Source organism: Oncorhynchus kisutch, unplaced genomic scaffold, assembly GCF_002021735.2.
Source record: "Oncorhynchus kisutch isolate 150728-3 unplaced genomic scaffold, Okis_V2 scaffold3838, whole genome shotgun sequence".
NCBI classification, from domain to species: Eukaryota; Metazoa; Chordata; class Actinopteri; order Salmoniformes; family Salmonidae; genus Oncorhynchus; species Oncorhynchus kisutch.
This window is the reverse complement of record NW_022265783.1, coordinates 1-10,000: the sequence shown is the minus strand read 5'-3', so window position 1 is coordinate 10,000 and position 10,000 is coordinate 1. Positions and strand designations below refer to the sequence as shown.

The following is a 10,000-nucleotide window of genomic DNA, read 5'->3' as shown; positions in this document are numbered from 1 at the left end:
TGATACAACTCTGATACAACTCTGATATAACTCTGATACAACTCTGATACAACTCTGATACAACTCTGATACAACTCTGATACAACTCTGATATAACTCTGATATAACTCTGATATAACTCTGATACAACTCTGATACAACTCTGATACAACTCTGATATAACTCTGATACAACTCTGATATAACTCTGATATAACTCGCTATAACTCTGATACAACTCTGATACAACTCTGATATAACTCTGATATAACTCTGATATAACTGATATAACTCGGATATAACTGTGATACTAAAGTGTATTCGGAAGGTATTCAGAACCCTTCACTTTTTCCACATGTTGTTACGTTACAGCCTTATTCTAATATTGATTAAATTGTTTTTTTTCCCTCATCAATCTACGCACAATATCCAATAATGACGAAGCAAAAACAGGTTTTTAGACATTTTCGCAAATGTATTTAAAATCAGCGCTCTGGTACAGGTTTTCAACAAGGATCTCTCTGTACTTTGCTCCGTTCATCTTTCCCTCCATCCTGACTAGTCTCCCAGTCCCTGCAGGTAAAAAAAAACATTTCCACAGCATGATGCTGCCACCACCATGCTTCACTGTGGGGATGGTGCCAGGTCTCCTCTAGACGTGACACTTGGCATTCAGGCCAAAGAGTTCAATCTTGGTTTCATCAGACGAGAGAATCTTGTTTCTCATGGTCTGAGAGTCCTTTAGATGCCTTTTGGCAAACTCCAAGCTGGCTGTGATGTGCCTTTTACTGAGGAGTGGCTTCCATCTGGCCACTCTACCAATCAGGGCTGATTGGTGGAGTGCTGCACAGATGGTTCTCCTATCTCCACAGAGGAACTCTATCAGAGTGACCATCGGGTTCTTGTTTACCTCCCTGACCAAGGCCCTTCTTCCCCGATTGCTCAGTTTGGCCGGGCGGCCAGCCCTAGGAAGAGTCTTGGTGGTTACAAACTTCTTCCATTTAAGAATGATGGAGGTATTGTGTTCTTGGGGACCTTCAATGCCGCAGAAATGTTTTGGTACCCTTCCCCAGATCTGTGCCTCGACACAATCCTGTCTCTGAGCTGTACGGACAATTCCTTCGACCTCATAGCTTGGTTTTTACTCTGACATGCACTGTCAACTCAGGGACTTTATATAGAAAGGTGTGTGCTTTTTCAAATCATGTCTAATCAACTGAATTTACCACAGGTGGACTCCAATCAAGTTGTAGAAACATCTCAAGGATGATCAATGGAAACAGGATGCACCTGAGCTCAATTTCGAGTCTCATAGCAAAGGCTGAAGGGTCTGAATACTGATGTAAATAAGATATTTCTGTTTTTTACTTTTGAATACATTTGCATTTTTTTTTTTTTAACTAGGCAAGTCAGTTAAGAACACATTCTTATTTACAATGACGGCCTACCGGGGAACAGTGGGATAACTGCCTTGTTCAAGGGCAGAACGACAGATTTTTACCTCGTCAGCTCGGGGACTCGATCTTGCTACCTTTCAGTTACTAGTCCAACGCTCTTACCACTAGGCTACCCTGCCACATTATGGGCTATTGTGTGTAGATTGATGAGGATTTAGAAAAAAATCTATTTTAGAAACGTGGAAAAAGTCAAGGGGTCTGAATACTTTCTGAAGGCAACTCTAAGGTCTCACTCTGATCAGCAGTAGATGCCAGGTATAGCACGCTAGACATTTAAAGGTAATTTCCGATTGAGCCGACAAAACGCAGTGTTTACTGTGAATGCAGTCTCCGCTAAAGTGGGAACATTACCTTTAAATGGTGCATGGTGGACAAAGTGCAATCGGGGATTGAATCCTAAGCCTAAGTGATTTACGTCAACTCAATGACTGTTTATTCTCCAACTGTCATCTTCACACTATGGACCAGGAGCCTCATCCGGTACCATACTTCCTGTGACTCTGAACGTCAGCTCATCTCATCAACAACACAACTTCCTGTGACTCTGAACGTCAGATCATCTCATCAACAACACAACTTCCTGTGACTCTGAACGTCAGCTCATCTCATCAACAACACAACTTCCTGTGACTCTGAACGTCAGCTCATCTCATCAACAACACAACTTCCCGTGACTCTGAACGTCAGCTCATCTCATCAACAACACAACTTCCCTTGTGACTCTGAACATCAGATCATCTCATCGACAACACAACTTCATGTGACTCTGAACATCAGCTCATCTCATCAACAACACAACTTCCCTTGTGACTCTGAACGTCAGCTCATCTCATCAACAACACAACTTCCTGTGACTCTGAACGTCAGCTCATCTCATCGACAACACAACGTCCTGTGACTCTGAACGTCAGCTCATCTCATCAACAATACAACTTCCTGTGACTCTGAACGTCAGCTCATCTCATCAACAACACAACTTCCTGTGACTCTGAACGTCAGCTCATCTCATCAACAACACAACTTCCTGTGACTCTGAACGTCAGCTCATCTCATCAACAACACAACTTCCTGTGACTCTGAACGTCAGCTCATCTCATCGACAACACAACTTCCTGTGACTCTGAACGTCAGCTCATCTCATCAACAATACAACTTCCTGTGACTCTGAACGTCAGCTCATCTCATCGACAACACAACTTCATGTGACTCTGACCGTCAGCTCATCTCATCAACAACACAACTTCCTGTGACTCTGAACGTCAGCTCATCTCATCAACAACACAACTTCCTGTGACTCTGAACGTCAGCTCACCTCATCAACAACACAACTTCCTGTGACTCTGAACGTCAGCTCATCTCATCAACAACACAACTTCCTGTGACTCTGAACGTCAGCTCATCTCATCAACAACACAACTTCCTGTGACTCTGAACGTCAGCTCATCTCATCAACAACACAACTTCCTGTGACTCTGAACGTCAGCTCATCTCATCAACAACACAACTTCCTGTGACTCTGAACGTCAGCTCATCTCATCAACAACACAACTTCCTGTGACTCTGAACGTCAGCTCATCTCATCAACAACACAACTTCCTGTGACTCTGAACGTCAGCTCATCTCATCAACAACACAACTTCCTGTGACTCTGAACGTCAGCTCATCTCATCAACAACACAACTTCCTGTGACTCTGAACATCAGCTCATCTCATCAACAACACAACCACAACAATGTCCCTGACAATAAGGTGCACAATATACTGTAAGGCCAACATGTTCCCCTTTCACAAAGACCTCTGCACTATGAACTAACTCAGAGGCAACCTTCTAAATAACCGGGGCTCCAATACTGAACCTCACAATTGTGTTAAATGTGGCCTGTTAAATCGCACTGTAACTGTAACTGTAACAAAAACTCCAACATAAATCACGCAGCAGATTATATTTTCACTAAGAGTTCGTTAAGCTCACAGCGCAGGCGTCTTAGCGATAGGAAAATGTTGCCTTAAGTGTACTCGATGCACAATTATTTATTGAAATGACAGTGCTAGTTCATGTGGTCTTTTCACAGTCCGTGACAGTTAGTAAAACTGTGTCTCTCTTGCTAATCTGACAGACTGGCTGTGCCCTACGAGGTATGGGCCGTACAGTGCTGTGTGCCAATAGAGGTGGAATGTACAGTAGTCCATATTCACAACCCCACCACAGTAATCCAGACTCACAACAACACCACAGTAGTCCATACTCACAACAACACCACAGTAGTCCATATTCACAACACCACCACAGTAGTCCATACTCACAACAACACAGTAGTCCATACAACAACACCACATTAGTCCATATTCACAACAACACCACAGTAGTCCATACTCACAACAACACCACAGTAGTCCATATTCACAACACCACCACAGTAGTCCATACTCTCAACACCACAGTAGTCCATACTAACAACAACACCACAGTAGTCCATACTAACAACAACACAGTAGTCCATACAACAACACCACAGTAGTCTATACTCACAACACCACCACAGTAGTCCATATTCACAACACCACATTAGTCCATATTCACAACAACACCACAGTAGTCCATACTCACAACAACATCACAGTAGTCCATATTCACAACAACACAGTAGTCCATATTCACAACAACACAGTAGTCCATATTCACAACAACACAGTAGTCCATACTCACAACATCATCACAGTAGTCCATACTCACAACACCACAGTAGTCCATACTCACAACAACACAGTAGTCCATACTCACAACACCACCACAGTAGTCCATACTCACAACACCACCACAGTAGTCCATACTCACAACACCACCACAGTAGTCCATACTAACAACACCACCACAGTAGTCCATACTCACAAGACCACCACTGTAGTCCATAGTAACAACAACACCACAGTAGTCCATACTAACAACACCACAGTAGTCCATACTAACAACACCACAGTAGTCCATATTCACAACACCACCACATTAGTATATACTCACAACACCACAGTAGTCCAAACTAACACCACAGTAGTCCATACTCACAACACCACCACAGTAGTCCATACTCACAACAACACCACAGTAGTCCATACTCACAACACCACCACAGTAGTCCATACTCACAACACCACCACAGAAGTCCATACTCACAACACCACCACAGTAGTCCATACTCACAACACCACCACAGTAGTCCATACTCACAACACCACCACAGAAGTCCATACTCACAACAACACCACAGTAGACCATACTAACAACATCACAGTAGCCCATACTAAAACACCACAGTAGTCCATATTCACAACACCACCACAGTAGTCTATACTCACAACACCACAGTAGTCCATACTAACAACACCACAGTAGGCCATACTCACAACACCAACACAGTAGTCCATACTCACAACACCACCACAGTAGTCCATACTCACAACTCCACCACAGTAGTCCATACTCACAACACCACCACAGTAGTCCATACTCACAAGACCACCACAGTAGTCCATACTAACAACACCACCACCACCACAGTAGTCCATACTCACAACACCACCACAGTAGTCCATACTCACAACACCACCACAGTAGTCCATAGTCACAACACCATAGTAGTCCATACTCACAACAACACCACAGTAGTCCATACTAACAACACCACAGTAGTCCATACTAACAACAACACCACAGTAGTCCATACTCACAACAACACCACAGTAATCCATACTCACAACACCACCACAGTAGTCCATATTCACAACAACACCACAGTAGTCCATATTCACAACACCACAGTAGTCCATATTCACAACATCACAGTAGTCCATATTCACAACACCACAGTAGTCCATACTCACAACACCACCACAGTAGTCCAAACTCACAACACCACAGTAGTCCATACTCACAACACCACCACAGTAGTCCATACTCACAACAACACCACAGTAGTCCATACTCACAACACCACCACATTAGTCGATACTCACAACACCACCACAGTAGTCCATACTCACAACACCACCACAGTAGTCCATACTAACAACACCACAGTAGTCCATACTCACAACACCACAGTAGTCCATACTAACAACACCACCACAGTAGTCCATACTCACAACATCACCACATTAGTCCATACTCACAACACCACCACAGTAGTCCATACTAACAACACCATAGTAGTCCATACTCACAACACCACCACAGTAGTCCATACTCACAACACCACAGTAGTCCATATTCACAACACCACAGTAGTCCATATTCACAACACCACAGTAGTCCATACTCACAACACCACCACAGTAGTCCATATTCACAACACCACAGTAGTCCATATTCACAACACCACAGTAGTCCATATTCACAACACCACAGTAGTCCATACTCACAACACCACCACAGACAAGCAGGGTGGATTGTTGACTATTCTGATTCCATGTACAAGGGGAATACCAAGTCACTGTACCAAACCTTTTCTCCTTTGGTGATGCTGTGTTTACATAGACGATCAGAAACTCAGCTATGCTATTGTTATTATAATAGACAATGGTTGGATTGCATCTTACAGCACACTGCACTCCTGTGACATCTCACGTTTCACAGAGACTCATGTTCATTCTACTCACTCTATCGATTGTTTACCTGCTGAGGATAAACAGTCCACAGATCTAGGACCAGCTCACCAGCCTCAAACACTAACCTTAACCATTAACCATTCTAATAGAGCATCTCTCCTCTCTCTGTCCCATGATCATGTGACCAGTGAGCAAGGTCATGTGATGTGACATTCCACATTCCATGTGATCCCCGGTGACCTAGTTGACATTGTGCCCAGCTATTGCAGAATCCAGCTCGCCCGGTGACTGTTACTAGGTTACGCAGCGGTGGGGTGGCAGGCTTTCCTGAGTTCAGCGAGTGCATTGTGTTGATATTGATGCTGAGGATTAACAAAAGTAACACGTTATATTACTATAAAGTACCACGTTATATTACTATAAAGTATTGTGTTATATTACTATAAAGTATTGTGTTATATTACTATAAAGTATTGTGTTATATTACTATAAAGTATTGTGTTATATTACTATAAAGTATTGTGTTATATTACTATAAAGTATTGTGTTATATTACTATAAAGACACCATATTCCTATACGACACTACTTCTGTCCAGGGTCCGTAGGGCTTCACAGCATCACTGTAGGACAGCAATGAGATTGATACCATCTCTACAGTAAGCCTGTTTACACCCTTGACTGTAGGACTAATGGAAGCTCCATCTACTGTAGGACTAATGGGAGCTACATCTACTGTAGGACTAATGGAAGCTACATCTACTGTAGGACTAATGGAAGCTACATCTACTGTAGGACTAATGGAAGCTACACCTACTGTAGGACTAATGGGAGCTACATCTACTGTAGGACTAATGGAAGCTACATCTACTGTAGGACTAATGGAAGCTACATGTACTGTAGGACTAATGGAAGCTACATGTACTGTAGGACTAATGGAAGCTACATGTACTGTAGGACTAATGGAAGCTACATGTACTGTAGGACTAATGGGAGCTACATCTACTGTAGGACTAATGGAAGCTACATGTACTGTAAGACTAATTGAAGCTACATCTACTGTAGGACTAATGGAAGCTACATGTACTGTAGGACTAATGGAAGCTACATGTACTGTAGGACTAATGGAAACTACATCTACTGTAGGACTAATGAAAGCTGCATCTACTGTAGGACTAATGGAAGCTACATGTACTGTAGGACTAATGGAAGCTACATCTACTGTAGGACTAATGGAAGCTACATGTACTGTAGGACTAATGGAAGCTACATCTACTGTAGGACTAATGGAAGCTACATGTACTGTAGGACTAATGGAAGCTACTGGAAGCTACATGTACTGTAAGACTAATGGAAGCTACATGTACTGTAGGACTAATGGAAGCTACATGTACTGTAAGACTAATGGAAGCTACATGTACTGTAGGACTAATGGAAGCTACATGTACTGTAGGACTAATGGAAGCTACATCTACTGTAGGACTAATGGAAACTACATCTACTGTAGGACTAATGAAAGCTGCATCTACTGTAGGACTAATGGAAGCTACATGTACTGTAGGACTAATGGAAGCTACATGTACTGTAGGACTAATGGAAGCTACATTGTACTGTAGGACTAATGGAAGCTACATCTACTGTAGGACACATTGAGTACACATTGTTGATTCCCACTGGGGTCATCCATATGAAATATCATGCACACACTACACGCTGTTTTCCTCAGGGTCTCTCGGGACGTTTCACAGTTTTACTGTAGCCCTGAACTAGCTCACCTGATTGAAGTAGTCAAGGGCTTGATGATTAGTTGATGATTCGTTTATGATTAGTTGATGATTAGTGACCAGTTGAATCAGCTGCTAGCTGTGGAATAGTTTAAATCCATGGACAGGCCTGTCCCCAAGGAGAGGTTGTAGAAAGGCTGTGCTAAATGGCATGTTTGTGTTCACATGACTGTAACTATATAAGAACCTCCGTGCCCGGCATCCTACCCCCGCCTTACCTACCCTACCACCAGGACCCCCTCAACCCCCTGGGACCCTTGCCCACCACAGCTTCTCTCCTGGGTCCAGACCTGGACCACAGCCCCCTGACGGCCCTCAACCCCCTGGGACCCTTGCCTACCACAGCTTCTCTCCTGGGTCCAGACCTGGACCACAGCCCCCTGACGGCCCTCAACCCCTGGGACCCTTGCCTACCACAGCTTCTCTCCTGGGTCCAGACCTGGAGTCACAGCCCCCTGACGGCCCTCAACCCCCTGGGACCCTTGCCCACCACAGCTTCTCTCCTGGGTCCAGACCTGGAGTCACAGCCCCCTGACGGCCCTCAACCCCCTGGGACCCTTGCCTACCACAGCTTCTCTCCTGGGTCCAGACCTGGAGTCACAGCCCCCTGACGGCCCTCAACCCCCTGGGACCCTTGCCTATCACAGCTTCTCTCCTGGGTCCAGACCTGGAGTCACAGCCCCCTGACGGCCCTCAACCCCTTGGGACCCTTGCCTACCACAGCTTCTCTCCTGGGTCCAGACCTGGAGTCACAGCCCCCTGACGGCCCTCAACCCCCTGGGACACTTGCCCACCGCAGCTTCTCTCCTGGGTCCAGACCTAGAGTCACAGCCCCCTGACGGGCCTCAACCCCCTGGGACACTTGCCCACCGCAGCTTCTCTCCTGGGTCCAGACCTGGACCCACAGCCCCCTGACGGCCCTCAACCCCCTGGGACACTTGCCCACCACAGCTTCTCTCCTGGATCCAGACCTGGAGTCACAGCCCGCTGACAGTAAATACAGTGGGGGGATGAAACAGTATTTAGTCAGCCACCAATATTGTGCAAGTTCTCCCACTTAAAAAGATGAGAGAGGCCTGTAATTTCATCCAGAAAACCACATTGTAGGATTTTTTAATTGAATTTATTTGTACTATGATGAAAATTACAGGCCTCTCTCATTCTTTTTAAGTGGGAGAACTTTTTGACTAATACTTTTTTTACTTTTTTTTGCCCCACTGTATATATATGATATATGACAATGACTCCACCTCCAGGCCTGCGTCTGTGATGGTGACCTCTTCAGACTGACCGACTTCACCCCCTTCTTGGATAAGGGGTAGTTTATCAATGAACTCACAGATGTCCAGGGTCTGAAACTCCCACCAGACAGAACGCCTGGAACCCCCTGAGAGCGAAGGCCTGCAGGCTGACAAACTCCTTGTCTCCGCCGGGGAGCAGGGCGTACAGCTCCTTGGCGTGGAGGATGGGCGTGACCCCCTCCCAGAACTTAGACTGGTACAGCACTTTCCTCCAGGTCCTACACACCTGGGCCAGGGACACACTTCTCAGCCGTGGTGAAGTACCACAGCAGCCTGTTGAGCAGCTTCTCATCCAGGGCCAGCTGGCGCTCCAGGGGCGGCAGAAGGGCCAGAGGCAGGGTGAGGGGAAGGTGGAGGCTTGGGGAAGGTGAGGGGGGGACTCTGGCGCAGCGGGGGTTTGAGGGCGGTCAGGGGGCTGTGGTCCAGGTCTGGACCCAGGAGAGAGGACCCAGGGGGTTGAGGGGTCCAGGTGGTAGGTAGGGAAGGCGGGGAGGGGGTAGGAATGCCGGGCACGGAGGAGGACTGGCACAGGCGGTTCTTGGCGGCGGGCGTGCCCTTGGTGATGCTGGCGCTGCCCAGACCGTTGGGCTGAGGGGGGAGCTTGACCATGCCGTTCCTCGGGACACACGGAGACTTCAGCTCGCTGGGGGTCGACATGTTCAACATTGGGAACCTAGGAGGAGGGAGGGAGAATTAATACATGTTCAACAACCTAGGAGGAAGGAGAGAGAATTAATACATGTTCAACAACCTAGGAGGAAGGAGAGAGAATTAATACATGTTCAACATTGGATCAGAGAGAGAGAGGGGGGCGGGGTAGTGATCTGGCCCTCATACCATCATTGGCTACCTAATCATCCCCCGGCTTCCAATTGGCTC

General features: G+C 45.9%; 1 pseudogene; it reads right to left on the bottom strand.

Moving 5' to 3' along the window:
- Positions 1-9,835, bottom strand: part of LOC116372008 (F-box/LRR-repeat protein 16-like) — a 27,945-nt pseudogene extending 18,110 nt beyond the window's left edge.
- Positions 9,836-10,000: the final 165 nt, after the last annotated feature.